The 16,257-nt window shown below is 48.6% G+C and overlaps 1 long non-coding RNA gene across 1 annotated transcript in view; it reads right to left on the bottom strand.

The window, feature by feature from the left end:
* The window catches only part of LOC130115354 (uncharacterized), a 69,100-nt gene extending 53,963 nt beyond the window's left edge, over positions 1 to 15,137 (bottom strand). Inside the window, exons 1-2 of the long non-coding RNA XR_008810487.1 lie at positions 14,884 to 15,137; positions 6,249 to 6,416 (exon numbers count right to left, since the gene is read on the bottom strand). This is a non-coding gene — a long non-coding RNA (uncharacterized LOC130115354). The remainder of the gene's footprint in view (positions 1 to 6,248; positions 6,417 to 14,883) is intronic.
* Between the last annotated feature and the right edge of the window lie 1,120 nt (positions 15,138 to 16,257).

Below are 16,257 nucleotides of genomic sequence, written 5' to 3'. Positions count from 1 at the left end.
TAAAACAGATTATGAATCAGTCAAAAGATCTGCATTTGGAACATTGGAGAAATGAAACTATAACCCAGAGCAGACTAAACTGTTATTTGACCCTAAACAGAGACTACAGCCTGGCCGAGTGTCTCCACTCTGTCAGAGATACGAAGCAGAGACGGATCCTGACCACATTACAGGCTCAGTGACCTCCAGCTGGCTATAGAAACAGGAAGACACAGACCAACATGGCTGCCCAGAGAGGAGCGTATATGTGGCCACTGCTGGACAGGGGAGGTAGAAACAGAGATGCACTTCATTCTCCACTGTGAGAAGTTCTCCTCAGTAAGAGACTTCCACTTCGGGGAAATAGCCAAGAAAACACCAAGCTTCCTACTGTTAAGTCCAGAGGAGAACCTGGCAGGTCTCCTGGTGAAGGAACAGCAGCTCCTCTGGCAGCTAAATACATATCTGCTGCCCCAGCCTGCGGGACTCACAACCACTGCGAGACCCCCCAAGATATACGTACGCTGCTGAGTCACTGTGTTAAACTGTACAACATTGACTGCACTGCACTGTATGGCAATAAAAACAAATGACTGCTTCAGTAGGCCAAGATATGGAACCTGCTTATGTGATGACACCTATGTATTAATATGTGATGTCATGTGAATTTAATGTGTATTTAATATGTGACATAATGTTTTAATCTTCTGCAAACTGCTTTAACAACAACATATTTTTTGTTCATGCAAATAAAGCTATTTGAATTTGAATTTGAGAGAGGACGAGAGAGAGAGGACGAGAGAGAGAGAGAGAGAGAGAGAGAGAGAGAGAGAGAGTAACACATGTCAGCTGTACGTCGTCTCCTCACAATTCATGCTCTACCTTTTGATTTACTTCTCTTTCTTTATTGTTATTGTTGTTCTATTGTGTCTTTATTGATCAGTATAATGTTGTTGTGTTAACGTTCATTATTAGTGTTACCGTGTACTGTTCAAAATGCACACTGATGCTTGGCAACATCATTTTTAAAACGTTCATGCCAATAAAGCCCTTTGAACTGAATTGAATTGAGAGGGAGAGGGCGAGAGAAAGAGAGACAGAGAAGTTGAGCGAAAGAGAAGGAGAGAAGTTGAGAGAAAGAGAGAGATAGATTGTATAGACTGTATTTTTCAGACGGCAGCAAACATGGTCCTACCAAGGACCAACAACAGAAAAAAGAAACAATCTGAAAATGAAAAATGGTTTGACAACGACTGTAAAAAAATATAAGAAAAGAACTGCGTAAATTGTCAAACCTGAAACACTACCAACCTCAAGATATGGATATAAGAAAGAAATATAGCGAAACATTAAAACTATATAAACACACATTAAGAATGAAAAAACAAAGCCATGTAGATAGAACCCTACAGGAAATAGAACATTCCCTGAATCAAAACCAATTCTGGGAAATGTGGAATAATTTGAGCGCTACAAAACCACAAGACCTGCCTATCCAAAATGGAGAAATTTGGAAAAATCATTTTGAACATATCTATTCAGAAATCCAACAAGAACACTCAAATTCCAATTACAATCTGATCAAACAAAAATTACAGTTGCTCGAACGCACTATAAAAGACAACCAAAACCCATTGGATTTTCCAATAACACAAGAAGAATTGGCACAGAAGCTCAAATCCTTAAAACCCAATAAAGCTTGTGGCCTTGACAGCATCAGAAGCGAGATGCTTAAAAACAGCACACCTGAGCTGCAAAGGGCAGTACTCCAATTATTCAACATCCTTCTAAGTTCGGGATATTTTCCTGACATCTGGAGCAAAGGGCTTATAACTCCCATTCATAAAAATGGAGACAAATTGGATCCTAATAATTTCAGAGGCATGTGTGTGAGCAGTAGTCTGGGGAAGGTGTTTAATAGCATTTTGAACAATCGAATTCTAACCCTCCTTAACGATCACAGTGTCCTGAGCAAAGGTCAAATTGGCTTCCTCCCAAATCACCGGACTACGGACCATATTTACACCCTACACACCCTCATAAATGAAAATGTGAATCAAACCAAAAATGGAAAAATATTTGCTTGTTTTATTGACTTCAAAAAGCTTTCGACTCTATTTGGCATGAAGGACTATACTATAAACTTTTACAAAGTGGTGTAGGGGGTAAAGTGTATGACATAATAAAGTCAATGTATTCGGATAACAAATGTGCAGTTAAGATTGGAGACAAACACACTGAGTTCTTCACTCAGACTAGAGGGGTGAGACAGGGCTGTGGACTTAGCCCGACACTGTTTAATATATATATTAATGAACTGGCGGTGCAGCTGGAACAGTCTGCAGCCCCAGGTCTCCCCCTGTATGACATGGAAGTGAAATTTTGCTTTATGCAGATGATCTAGTTTTGTTGTCACCAACTGCAGATGGGCTGCAACAACTACTAGACCTGCTTGAGGACTATTGCCAGCACTGGGCCCTGGCAATAAATCCAAAAAAGACAAAAGTAATGATCTTCCAGAAGAAGCCAGATGTCAGGAAAATAGATACCAGTTGACTCTAGGTAGCATCACCTTAGAGCATACGATGCAGTATACTTACCTGGGTCTAATTATTACAGCATCAGGGAGTTTCAGTAGGGCAGTGAATAACCTAAAACAAAAAGCTGGCAGAGCTCTATATGCAATTAAAAATAAATTCTTTAACATTGATATACCAATCTCCATCTGGTGCAAACTGTTTGATAGTGTAATTCTGCCCATTGCACTATATGGAAGTGAGGTATGGGGTCCACTCAGTCTTTCCAGCTACACTAGATGGGACAAGCATCCAGCAGAAACCCTACATGCTGAATTCTGTAGAATGATTCTGAAAATACAAAGGAAAACACCAAACAACGCATGTAGGGTGGAATTAGGCCGGTTTCCATTATTGATAAATGTACAAAAAAGATCTCTAAATTTCTGGATGCACTTAAATACAAGCCCAACAAATACATTGCACTCTAAAGCTCTGAAAACCCAAGAACTGAACCCCGAAAAGAGTCCCCTGAAGCAGCTGGCTCTGAGACTCACTAACCCTTTAACAAATACTACGACCAACCAACCTCAGGCCAGCACTGCATTCCAAACAAACATGAGGATAAATCAGCTATAAAACAAACCAACATGAGGATAAATCATCTATAAAACAAAGCAAGAACAATTATTTGAAACACTGGAACGCTGAAATCAAAACCCAAAACAAACTAGAAGTCTATCGGGCCCTAAAAACAAACTATGATTTGGAAGAACACCTCTTAACTGTCAGAGACAGGAAGCAGCGACAGATCCTCACCAAATACAGGCTCAGTGACCACAGTCTAGCCATTGAAAAGGGGAGACACAAAAAGACCTGGTGGTTGCCAGAAGAGCATCGAACATGTGGTCAGTTCATGACAGATGAGGTGGAGACAGAGGTGCACTTCCTCCTTAAATGTGACCCATGTGAAAAGCAGCGCCGGGCTTTTGTCCAGGAGCTGGAACATGTGACTCCAGAGTAGCAGGACATGGCCGACGCAGGTAAGCTGGGGGGGGTCCTGGGAGGGGGGCAGCGGCGAGCATTGCAGCAAGATTTATATTATCCTGCCACAACCTGAGAGACAGTGGGGGACGGCACCTGTTGTACTGTTGTTGTTTAATATCATAATCATTGTTGTGTTGCTGTTATTATTATAATCATTGTTGTTGTTGCTGTTATTATTATAATCATTGTTGTGTTGTGTTGTTGTTGTTTTACATTCTTTGGCAATATGTACACAAATGTATGTCATGCCAATAAAGCACATATTGAATTGATAGAGAAATTGAGAGAAAGAGAGAGATAGATAGAGAAGTTGAGAGAAAGAGAGAGATAGATAGAAGTTGAGAGAAAGAGAGAGATAGATAGAAGTTGAGAGAAAGAGAGAGATAGAGAAGTTGCGAGAAAGAGAGAGAGAGAGAGAGAAAGTGGAGGGGGTAGAAATGTCCACCCTGCCTTCCACAAACAAAAACCACAATGCTGCTCAGTCGGGCTGGTAAGCCCTTTATTAACATGGCAGCGGGCCAGCAGAACACATGAGCCGCCACCAGAATGGAAACAATCACCTTTCATCAAAGGGCCGCTGTGGAAAAGCCGAGCCCGCTGTGGAAAAGCCGAGCCCGCTATGGAAAAGCCGAGACCGCTGTGGAAAAGCCGAGCCCGGGGTGGGAAAGCCGAGCCCGGTGTGGGAAAGCCGAGCCCGGGGTGGGAAAGCCGAGCCCGCTGTGGAAAAGCCGAGCCTGGGGTGGGAAAACCGAGCCCGGCGTGGAAAAGCTGAACCCGGGGTGGGAAAGCCGAGCCCGCTGTGGAAAAGCCGAGCCTGGGGTGGGAAAGCCGAGCCCGGGGTGGGAAAGCTGAACCCGGGGTGGGAAAGCCGAGCCCGCCGTGGAAAAGCCGAGCCTGGGGTGGGAAAGCCGAGCCCGGGATGGGAAAGCCGAGCCCACTGTGGAAAAGCCGAGCCCGCTGTGGAAAAGCTGAACCGGGTTGGGAAAGCCGAGTCCGCTGTGGAAAAGCTGAACCCGGGCTGGAAAAGCTGAGCCCGGGGTGGGAAAGCCGAGCCCGGGGTGGGAAAGCCGAGCCCGCTGTGGAAAAGCCGAGCCCGCTGTGGAAAAACTGAACCGGGGTGGGAAAGCCGAGCCCGGGGTGGGAAAGCCGAGCCCGGGGTGGGAAAGCCGAGCCCAGGGTGGGAAAGCCGAGCCTGGGGTGGGAAAGCCGAGCCCGGGGTGGGAAAACCGAGCCTGGTGTGGGTAAGCTGAGCCTGGCGCACAGAGCAGCAAAACAAGTCTGATGAACCACTGGTTAAACAACCACCCTAACCCAACACATGTCATGTAGCATGTGTCTCTTCTAACACGAGTCCAGGCCCTATGCCTCTGCAGACCTGGTGCAATTTAAAAGAACAAAGGTGAGAGAGACAGACAGACAGACAGACAGACAGACAGACAGACAGACAGACAGAGAGAGAGAGACAGAGAGAGAGAGAGTGTGTGCGTGTGTGTGTGTGTGTGTGTGTGGTCCTTAGCAAATTAAAAGAGGGCCTCCCCCACTTCAAGATTATCAATGAAAGTAAACAGGAAGCTGGTACAGCTGCCGGGATAGTGGACTGGCTGAACCAGTATCAGCTAGTGACGGCTGATACTGACACAAAGCCTCCGTCTTCACCAACACCTCCCATACTCACTGAGGACACTGTGGTGCTGGGCGAAGATGACAAAAATCAAATATCACATTTTTTAATTAACACTTCGATATCAATAATGTGGCGATTTTCCCCCCTTTTTCTCCCCAATTGTACTTGGCCAATTACTCCACTCTTCTGAGCCGTCCCGGTCTCTGCTCCACCCTCTCTGCTGATCCGGGGAGGGCTGCAGACCACCACATGTCTCCTCCCATACCCAATGGAGTCACCTGACAGTGAGGAGTTTCACCAGGGGGACGTAGCATGTGGGAGGATCATGCTATTCCCCCCAGTTCCCCCTCCCCCCTGAACAGGCGCCCCAACTGACCAGAGGAGGCGCTAGTGCAGCGACCAGGACACATACCCACATCCGGCTTCCCACTCGCAGACACGGCCAATTGTGTCTGTAGGGACGCCCGACCAAGCCGGAGGTAACACGGGGATTTGAACTGGCGATCCCCGTGTTGGTAGGTAACAGAATAGACCGTCACGCCACCCGGATGTCAATGTGGTGACACTTTGACCGACAGACACAGATGCTTTCATGGGGTATGGAGGCAGCGCTGTGGAGCGGTCATTAGTCATGTGGATGTGATGACCCGGCACGGAGACAACCCACGTTCAACACGACATGCTGGAGGACGCTGGGAAATGATCCCACTTCACCGTAACGCAGCCTGTGACACCAGGGGAGGACAACGTTTCAGTATATCACCATATTACCACAACCACAGCCCCACACCACGACACTGACACACTGACATCACACAGGCTTCCAGGACACCGTGTAGCCCCTCTGAGATCACCGCAGGGCTTTCTGGGTGTTGTGTAAAATTGTGGGATTTGTTTTGATGCTCAAGCCAGACCAGAGCGGCATGCCAGAACGGCATGCCAGAGCGGCATGCCAGCCCACCCAACGGCAGAGAGCCGAGCACAAAGCAACCCTATTGTGAAGCAGACATGACGCTCATCAGTCACATGTTCTATAGTTGACATAAGAAGGGCAACATATGCAGCCCTACCATGTACCTCACCTCTGGAGCCACGGCGCTGCAGCTGAGCTTCAACACTGGCCCGAACCGATCCGAGACAAGGACCTCGTATGCACTTGACCAGGGGGCACGTTGCCGCTCCTGAAGGGCTGGGCTGTGTGTAGCTGTGTGGACTGGCTCTCTGCAGACGTGGTCCGAGCGCTCACCGACCTTAAAACACAAACACAAGCTGTGAAGGACGACCAGTCGAAGACTCATCTGAAATCTCTGCCTGTCTTGTTTTCTGCCTCCTTCTTCATCACTGAGGTCTACCAAGCATCTGAAGGGTCCTACTCATCTACCGCCCCCCCCCCACCACTTCCTCTTCTCTATAATTTTCATGATTGTTTTGTTTGTTTTCTCCGATGCACATACCAGATGAAGTAAAACATTATCAAGTCCATATGACCGATAACACGCATCAAGCTTCTGGACGTGGACTGGGAATCATTGACAGCGCAGACACGCACCACACACACACACACACACACACACACACACACACACACACACACACACTTTTGTGTTTGAGGACTCCTCATTGACTACATTCAGTCCAAGCCCCTAACCCTTACCCTAACCCCAAATCCTAACCCGCAAATAGACCCTTAAACAAGTGAGGACCAGACAAAATGTCCTCACTTTGTAATAATGTCCTCACGCTGATGATCACCGGTTCGAATCCCCACGTTACCTCCGGCTTGGTCGGGCGCCCCTACAGACACAATTGGCCGTGTCTGTGGGTGGAAGCCAAATGTGGGTATGTGTGCTGGTCGCTGCACTAGCACCTCCTCTGGTCGGTCGGAGCACCTGTTCAGGGGGGAGGGGAACTGGGGGGAATAGCGTGATCCTCCCATGCGCTACGCCCCCCTGGTGGAACTCCTCACTGTCAGGTGAAAAGAAGCGGCTGGTGACTCCACATGTATGGGAGGAGGCATGTGGTAGTCTGCAGCCCTCCCCGGATCAGCAGATCAGCGACTGGGACGGCTCGGAAAAGTGGGGCAATTGGCCAAGTACAACTGGGGAGAGAAAAAGGGGGAAAAAGTTTTCAAAACAAAAAACAAAACCTCAAACTGGTCGTCCCAAAGACAGAAGTGCATATAAACACACACAAAGAATGAAGATCTCCATTCTCGCTCTGTGACCTATCAGGAGACGTTACCATGGCAACGAAGGGCACAGACACAACAGTGACAGTGTTCCGGAGGGCGAGGTGGGCCGACCAGGGAGACAGACCTTTCTCTGACCGTGGCACAGCCGACCCCGATGCCCACTGCCGTCTCCACCCACAGAGAAACAGACACACCCAGCGCAGAGCAGGCCAGCGCCCGGGGAACAGGGCCGGCACCCGGGGCCCAGCGCCCGGGGCCCAGCGCCCGGGGAACAGGGCCGGCACCCGGGGCCCAGCGCCCGGGGCCAGCACCCGAGGCCCAGCGCCCGGGGAACAGGGCCGGCACCCGAGGCCCAGCGCCCGGGGCCAGCACCCGAGGCCCAGCGCCCGGGCCCCACCACCATGGAAACACAACATATCCCTCTCGCTGCCTGCTCCACATGCTGCTTTAGCTAGTTTCCTCATTTCTGGCTGAAACAAAGAACGTTGTTTTGTTCTTCTCGTCAGGGTACGTGTCCAAACCGTTCGAACTCCTGAATATTCAGCTGTGCGCTGGTCAGCCTTACTGAGGCCATGGGGCCGGGTCGCGAGTCAACTTCATCACCGATCGTCTTGCAATGGTGCTGAATCAGGATGAGATCTGAATATGGTAATACTGATATACACAACTCTGCTGTCTAAAGGCAGGATAATGAGAATCCACTACCGACGTTTTCACACAAAATGAGGTCTGAAACATCTGAGGGCATTTTCTTGGAAAACCTGTTTTGGTTGAGTTTTATGCTTCACATCAGAATCATGGTTACTGGCCATGTAGGGTCGCACACACATGGAATGTGCCTCTGGTTTCATGGCTCTCTCAGTGTACTTAACACAGAAAAACAACACTACAACACAACACCCTTCACATATATACACAAGGAGTGACTTGTGCAGGAGAAGTAAAAGGTGACACAGTGCAGTGGTGCACTACCAAACACCTCAACGTGACGAACTTCAGCTGGACTCTTAAAACATGGTATTTTTGCAAATGTAAGCAGATGCTGTGATGCGTATCGATACGGTTTAAACTGTCATGATTGGGCATCTGGGTAGTGTAGCGATCTGTTCCATTGCCTACCAACACGGGGATCGCCGATTCGAATCCCCGTGTTACCTCCAGCTTGGTCGGGCGTCCCTACAGACACAATTGGCCGTGTCTGCGGGTGGGAAGCCGGATGTGGGTGTGTCCTGGTCGCTGCACTAGCGCCTCCTCTGGTTGGTTGGGGCATCTGTTCGGGGGGGAGGGGGAACTGGGGGGAATAGCGTGATCCTCCCACGCGCTACATCCCCCTGGTGAAACTCCTCACTGTCAGGTGAAAAGAAGCGGCTGGTGACTCCACATGTATGGGAGGAGTCATGTGGTAGTCTGCAGCCCTCCCCGGATCAGCAGAGGGGTGGAGCAGACACCATGGCGGCTCAGAAGAGTGGGGTAATTGGCCGGGTACAATTGGGGAGAAAAAGAGGGGAGGAAATCCCAAAAAAATAAATAAAAAATTACAAGGCACATTTTTTGGGGAGAATCAGGGGGAAAACCCGCTGGTGTGATGAGCAGGTTTTTGTCGGACCGTCACACTGACCATTTGATGTTGTGCATCACTGTTAATCTAGAAGACAGGCAAGACTCCACCCTCCCCAGCAATGTAGCAAACCGGTGTCACACACCACGTGTATATATACCTGTTATGTAACATCAGATTACCCAACATGTCCTTCCCCATCTCTCGTCTCACCCGACTGCTTAGCCCCTTGTCTCTCAAGAACAGCAAAAAGGGCAAAAGGTCAGAGGTGAGGACACCATCTGCCATGACCCATGGACAACATTCTTACCATGAATAGAAGGGCTGCAGGTGAAATTAGCATGAAGACTTGAACTGGGGGAGAGGTGGGGAGATGTCAGAAGCTGTGGAGGAATGGCTGAGGAGAAAGACACGTGTCCACACACTTTCACACACGCACACCCAAAACTGGTCTGTCGCCGCTTTCCCAGAGTCTTGTTTGACTTAACAACATTACACAATGTACACATACTTTACATAGACCGCACAGCTCTCTCTCCGCCCACACACACACACACACACACACACACACACAGATAAGCCGGATGCAGAACGTCCACAACACAAGGTGAGATCGCCTGACTTCTCTCAGCGTCTCTGCTATGAAGCGTCCCTTGATTTACGCGTGTCAGCATGAAAAAAAATAAAAGGATAATGAAGGCCTACTGACTATGCGGTCTACACCCTGACTGACTATGCGGTCTACACCCTGACTGACTATGCGGTCTACACCCTGCCTGACTGTGCGGTCTACACCCTGACTGACTATGCGGTCTACACCCTGCCCGACTGTGCGGTCTACACCCTGACTGACTATGCGGTCTACACCCTGACTGACTTTGCGGTCTACACCCTGCCCGACTATGCGGTCTACACCCTGCCCGACTGTGCGGTCTACACCCTGACTGACTATGCGGTCTACACCCTGCCTGACTGTGCGGTCTACACCCTGACTGACTATGCGGTCTACACCCTGCCTGACTGTGCGGTCTACACCCTGACTGCATGGTCACCACACAACCAGCAGTTTAGCGTGAATCATTCCAACTTGACTGTTTTTCCAAAGGAACTACAGGCAGGAAGGACGAGTCAAGGTAGTCTACCTCTACGTGTCCTCGTTCAACGTTTCAGCATGCCCTCCCAAACACCAAGCAAATATTTTTTCAGCCCTGTTTTCCTGTCTGTAAAAACGGTTTTCCATGTGGACGCAGCGCTTTTCTCTGGGATTCAGAAGAGTTTGGAGAGGGAACCGGGGTCCTCCTTTACACTCATTGCTCTGTAAATCACAGAGCTTCAAAACACTTTGTATGGCTCAGAATGACATGCCAAGAGTGTGAGTACCAGAGTGTGGGTACCAGAGTGTGAGTACCAGAGTGTGGGTATCAGAGTGTGAGTACCAGAGTGTGGGTATCAGAGTGTGAGTACCAGAGGATGAGTACCAGAGTGTGAGTACCAGAGTGTGGGTACCAGATATGGGTACCAGAGGGTGAGTACCAGAGGGTGAGTACCAGAGTGTGGGTACCAGAGTGTGAGTACCAGAGTGTGGGTATCAGAGTGTGAGTACCAGAGGGTGAGTACCAGAGTGTGGGTACTAGATATGGGTACCAGAGTGTGGGTACCAGAGTGTGAGTACCAGAGTGTGAGTACCAGAGTGTGGGTACCAGATATAGGTACCAGAGTGTGGGTACCAGTGGGTGAGTACCAGAATGTGGGTACCAGAGTGTGAGTACCAGAGTGTGGGTACCAGAGGGTGAGTACCAGAATGTGGGTACCAGAGTGTGAGTACCAGAATATGGGTACCAGAGGGTGAGTACCAGAGTGTGAATACAAGAGTGTGGGTACCAGAGTGTGGGTACCAGATATGGGTACCAGAGTATGGGTACCAGAAAGTGAGTACCAGAATGTGGGTACCAGAGTGTGAGTACCAGAGTGTGGGTATCAGAGTGTGAGTACCAGAGGGTGAGTACCAGATATGGGTACCAGAGTGTGGGTACCAGAGTCTAAGTACCAGAGTGTGAGTACCAGAGTGTGGGTACCAGATATGGGTACCAGAGTGTGGGTACCAGATACGTATGGGTACCAGAGTATGGGTACCAGAGTGTGAGTACAAGAATGTGGGTACCAGAGTGTGAGTACCAGAGTGTGGGTATCAGAGTGTGAGTACCAGAGTGTGGGTACCAGATATGGGTACCAGAGTGTGGGTACCAGAGTGTGGGTACCAGATACGTATGGGTACCAGAGTATGGGTACCAGAGTGTGAGTACAAGAATGTGGGTACCAGAGTGTGAGTACCAGAGTGTGGGTATCAGAGTGTGAGTACCAGAGTGTGGGTACCAGATATGGGTACCAGAGTGTGGGTACCAGAGGGTGAGTACCAGAGTGTGAATACCAGAATGTGGGTACCAGAGTGTGGGTACCAGATATGGGTACCAGAGTATGGGTACCAGAAAGTGAGTACCAGAATGTGGGTACCAGAGTGTGAGTACCAGAGTGTGGGTATCAGAGGGTGAGTACCAGAGGGTGAGTACCAGATATGGGTACCAGAGTGTGGGTACCAGAGTCTAAGTACCAGAGTGTGAGTACCAGAGTGTGGGTACCAGATATGGGTACCAGAGTGTGGGTACCAGAGGGCGATTACCAGAATGTGGGTACCAGAGTGTGAGTACCAGAGTGTGGGTACCAGATATGGGTACCAGAGTATGGGTACCAGAGTGTGAGTACCAGAATGTGGGTACCAGAGTGTGAGTACCAGAGTGTGGGTATCAGAGTGTGAGGACCAGAGTGTGGGTATCAGAGTGTGAGTACCAGAGTGTGGGTACCAGAGTGTGGGTACCAGAGTGTGAGTACCAGAGTGTGGGTACCAGAGTGTGAGTACCAGAGTGTGAGTACAAGAAGTTCAAACTTTCATAAATCCCAGACAGCCCTTGTGAAAACCAGCGGGATGACTTTAAAGCACCTCTCACAATAAATCAGAGGCCGTCTGTCTGTTAGACCTGCCACACGTAGTGTGTGTGTGTGTGTGTGTGTGTGTGTGTGTGTGTGTGTGATGGAGTGTGGGGTGGTAGAAATTACCTCCAATACCATTTCTTTACTGCGTAAAGTGGTTTGGTAGGTGAGGTTGGGAAGAGTAAACAACTAGACAGCATGGCTGTGTGTGGTCTCAGGCCTTGCTCTATATCTCACACTGACGATATTATGAGATGAGAGAGCGAGAGAGAGGAAATGTATTGGCATGGACCTCATCAAAAGTCGCCAAACTATTTCTGTGTGTGTGTGTGTGTGTGTGTGTTTACATTAAAAAGGCGTGTTACAAAAAGGAAGTGGTTAAGCCTTCCTATCTTATCATACGATGCTGGTCATATCTATCAGCCAGACTTCATGGCTAGACTGGAGAGAGTCTTCGCCCACGGGCCTTTCACTTTATGGACTCAAACCTTGTAAAATCACCCAGAAGTTACATGTTTTGCATGCATGTGGTCAATACGAGATTCTGTTTTCAAGCAAAAAAGTAGCAGGTTGTGGAAGACCACCCCCCCACTTTTGTGCTACTGCTTCCTGGCCCTTTCTTATCATAATGTGTAAATTAATCATTAACTCAGATAGCCGCTCTGACTCTATTCAGTTTACTTCTGCTGCTCGTGTGTGGTATAAAAGATGAGCTATCTCCCACACGGGATATGTTTAGTGTAGGTTAGACGCAAAACACCATCATTCCTGCAAGTGACCTGTAATTTCGGACGGCCACATTAGCACGGGTTTTCTCTCTTGCTTTTGGAGCAGGAGTTTACCAGACTCGACCAGAGAGAGAGCTGCGAGCCTTTGTTTGCATAAAAAGCGAACATTGATTGCCTTCCTCCATTACACAACAGATATCAGTCAGTATCCTCACTGGCTTCACGCTGCCTTTCTAGCCTGCCTCGTTTTTGCACACACACACCTGCAAAACACACACACACCTGCAAAACAGAAACACACCTGCAAAACAGAAACACACCTGCAAAACAGAAACTGACTTGCAGCTAGGATAGCCTAGATGTACTTGCACAATGGCAAAGATGATGGGTTGTCATGGCACCGTCATCAAGCCCCAACTCCTCTGCTGTCCATGCAACAACAAGCAGCCCCCCAGCAAACCAACCAATATGGCTATACGTGCCTGTAATGTCAGTACACATGTCATATGTACACTGTTTACGGTCTGATTTACTGTGTTATGTGTCTACCAGTTCATATGTAGTACTGTAGTGCAGTATTGTGTCTGACTTACTGTGTTTTCTCAGTTCATATGTATTACTCTAGTATAGTGTAATAACGTCTGTGTTGTGTTTCTGTGGCTCATATGTATTACTCTAGTATAGTGTAATAACGTCTGTGTTGTGTTTCTGTTGGCTCATATGTATTATTGTGTTGCGTTTCTGTGAGTTCATAATTATTACTGTAATACTGTAATACAGTGTAATATCTGACTCGCTGGGTTATGTCTGTCGAGCTGCATGTACTATTTGTGGTACTTTACTGAGAAAAAAACTTGTCCGAGTACAAAATCCATCTATCTATCTATCTATCTATCTATCTATCTATCTATCTATCTATCTATCTATCCATCTGTCTATCCATCCATCCATCTATCTATCTATCTATCTATCTATCTATCTATCTATCTATCTATCCATCCATCTCTGTCTATCTATCTATCTATCTATCTAACTCTCTATCTATCCATCTATCCATCTATCTATCTAACTATCTATCCATCATCTATCTATCCATCCATCCATCCATCCATCCATCCATCTAACTATCTATCCATCCATCGTCTACCTATCCATCCATCTGTCTATCTATCCATCCATCCATCTGTCTATCTATCCATCCATCCATCCGTCTATCTGTCTATCTATCCATCCATCCATCTGTCTATCTATCCATCCATCCATCTGTCTATCTATCTATCCATCCATCTGTCTATCTATCTAGCCATCCATCTGTCTATCCATCTATCTATCTATCTATCCATCCATCCATCCGTCTATCTATCTATCCATCTATCTATCTATCCATCCATCTGTCTATCTATCTATCTATCCATCTATCCATCTATCTATCCATCCATCTATCTATCTTTCAGTGAGAACTCAGTGGTGCGTCGTGGAGCAGACGGACCACATTTAGTGACGGGGTACTTGTCAGTCGGGCGCCTCCGCGCATGCGCAGTTGCCGTCCTTCTTACAGTCGCGAGAAAATCTCAATATTGTAAAACATCAACAGATGAAGTGAGCTCGGGGATGTTTAATAATAATATTAATAATAATCATGACGAATCATTCATAACCTTCTTTCAGCCCGGAGCTCGTGAGCTCATAAAGCTCGGCTGTCTTAAACTGCGCTCGAGAGCCCTGAGCCGTGGCAGAGCACGTGCATCACGCCATTCAATGTTACGCTGGAGACGCAGCGGCGCGCGCGCTTCCCACATAACGCAGAACCCGAACCCGACGAGACCTGACATGGTTCACTTGTGTCGGTTTGGACGTGGGTTCGGGTCCGTCAGTGGGTCGGCACCTTTGCTGACGCCGCCATCGTGTGAGAAAGCTCGTTTTACGCAGTTGTTAGAGACTCAACAGGCCTGTTGCCTCCGAGACGCGGGTCTGAGAGCCAACGCCGTCTGCGACTTTCCAGAAAACCCGCCCAGAAGGACCGGACGCGTTAAGAGGACCGGAGGGTTGGGACAGGACAGAGGATAGGACGGTTAAGAGGACAGAGGACAGGACGGTTAGGACAGGACGGTTAGGGGAGGACAGAGGACAGGACGGTTAGGAGGACCGGACGGTTAGGAGGACAGGACGGTTAGGACAGGACGGTTAGGAGGACAGGACGGTTAGGAGGACGGAGGTGCTGGATCAGTAAACAGTGAATAAATCCATGTGCTCACCGCCCAACAGGACGCCACAAGTGATGACTGCGCCTTTCCTTCTCGCCCTGCGCCCGACCTCCGCGTCTTCTTCTTCTTCTCACAACTTCTTTCTTCTTCCCGTGCTTTTGTCGCCTCGTCGTTGTTTTCGGGAGAATACGTCGAGAAAATATCCAGATTCCTACTCTCCCTCGCTGCCTATTCTCCCTCGCTGCCTACTCTCCCTCGCTGCCTATTCTCCCTCGCTCCTCTCCCGCAGCAGAAACAAAACCTCGTCCTCGTCCCGAGTCAGCCAGCCAGCCCTGCGTGTCGCTCCCTCTCTCATCCGGGACGTTTCATGATACTGGATAAGCGTCGCTGGATCGGGATGACCGCGTTGGAAGGGGGCGGGGGCGGGGGCGGGGTGCTGGGGGTGGGGGGCGGGGGGTGAGAGATGAATGTATTCTTATGGTCAGAGCTGCCCCGCCGCGGTGTTCGCTGCTGTGGCGCGACGAGAGAGACAGGCACTCCAGAGACGGCGTTTTGTTTTCCTTATTTCCCCACTAGAGACACACTGGAGACACACTAGAGACACACTGGAGACCAGTGTTGTAGTCGAGTCACTAAACCTCGAGTCCGAGTCGAGTCTCGAGTCCCCAGTGTTCGAGTCCAAGTCCAAGTCCGAGTCACCAAAGAAAAGTCGAGTCGAGTCCGAGTCGAGTCCCCATTACCTGAGTCCGAGTCGAGTCCCTATTACCCTAGTCAGAGTCCGAGTCATCAAGGTTGAGTCTGAGTCGAGTTCCAAGATGGCTCCAGTGATCCCCTCGGGCACAGTCAAAGATCTGACATACAAATAAAAAAGGTCTACATTAAACAAAAATGACACAGCTGTCACCATTTCAAAGGGAGTTTATTTACTTTGTGACACGATAGCCAAACAAATGCACACCCACACACTCGCACACATGCATGCGCAAGCATGCGCGCACACACACATTTTTAGAACAGTCTGAATTTCTTTGACATTCTGAACATTGGATGTGCTTCAAAACACATTGATAGCTGTGAATAGCATGATATTAGCAAATGGTGGAAACAGTATACAGAAGTAAGTTCCACAGCATACAATACATTCATAAAAACTAGTCAAAAGACATTGTCTCTCAGGAATAGTTAGGAACAAAAGGCTAGTGGCACTAGTTTTAAGCATACACGTTGCATTTCAAAAACATAAGATCTGACAGCATGGAACTACTCAACCTTGCACGGTGAGGCCTCATCAAAATGCCTCCATGACTAAATACCCTTTCAATGGGTGCACTGGAGGCAGGGATAGAGAATACCTGTGTGGCAATCTGATAGAGGGTAGGGAATTTGGATTTGTTTTGCTGCCAAAACCTGAGGCACAGGACTGAG

This window comes from Lampris incognitus, chromosome 1 (assembly GCF_029633865.1).
Source record: "Lampris incognitus isolate fLamInc1 chromosome 1, fLamInc1.hap2, whole genome shotgun sequence".
Classification (NCBI taxonomy): domain Eukaryota; kingdom Metazoa; phylum Chordata; class Actinopteri; order Lampriformes; family Lampridae; genus Lampris; species Lampris incognitus.
This window is presented reverse-complemented; position numbering and strand designations above follow the sequence as displayed.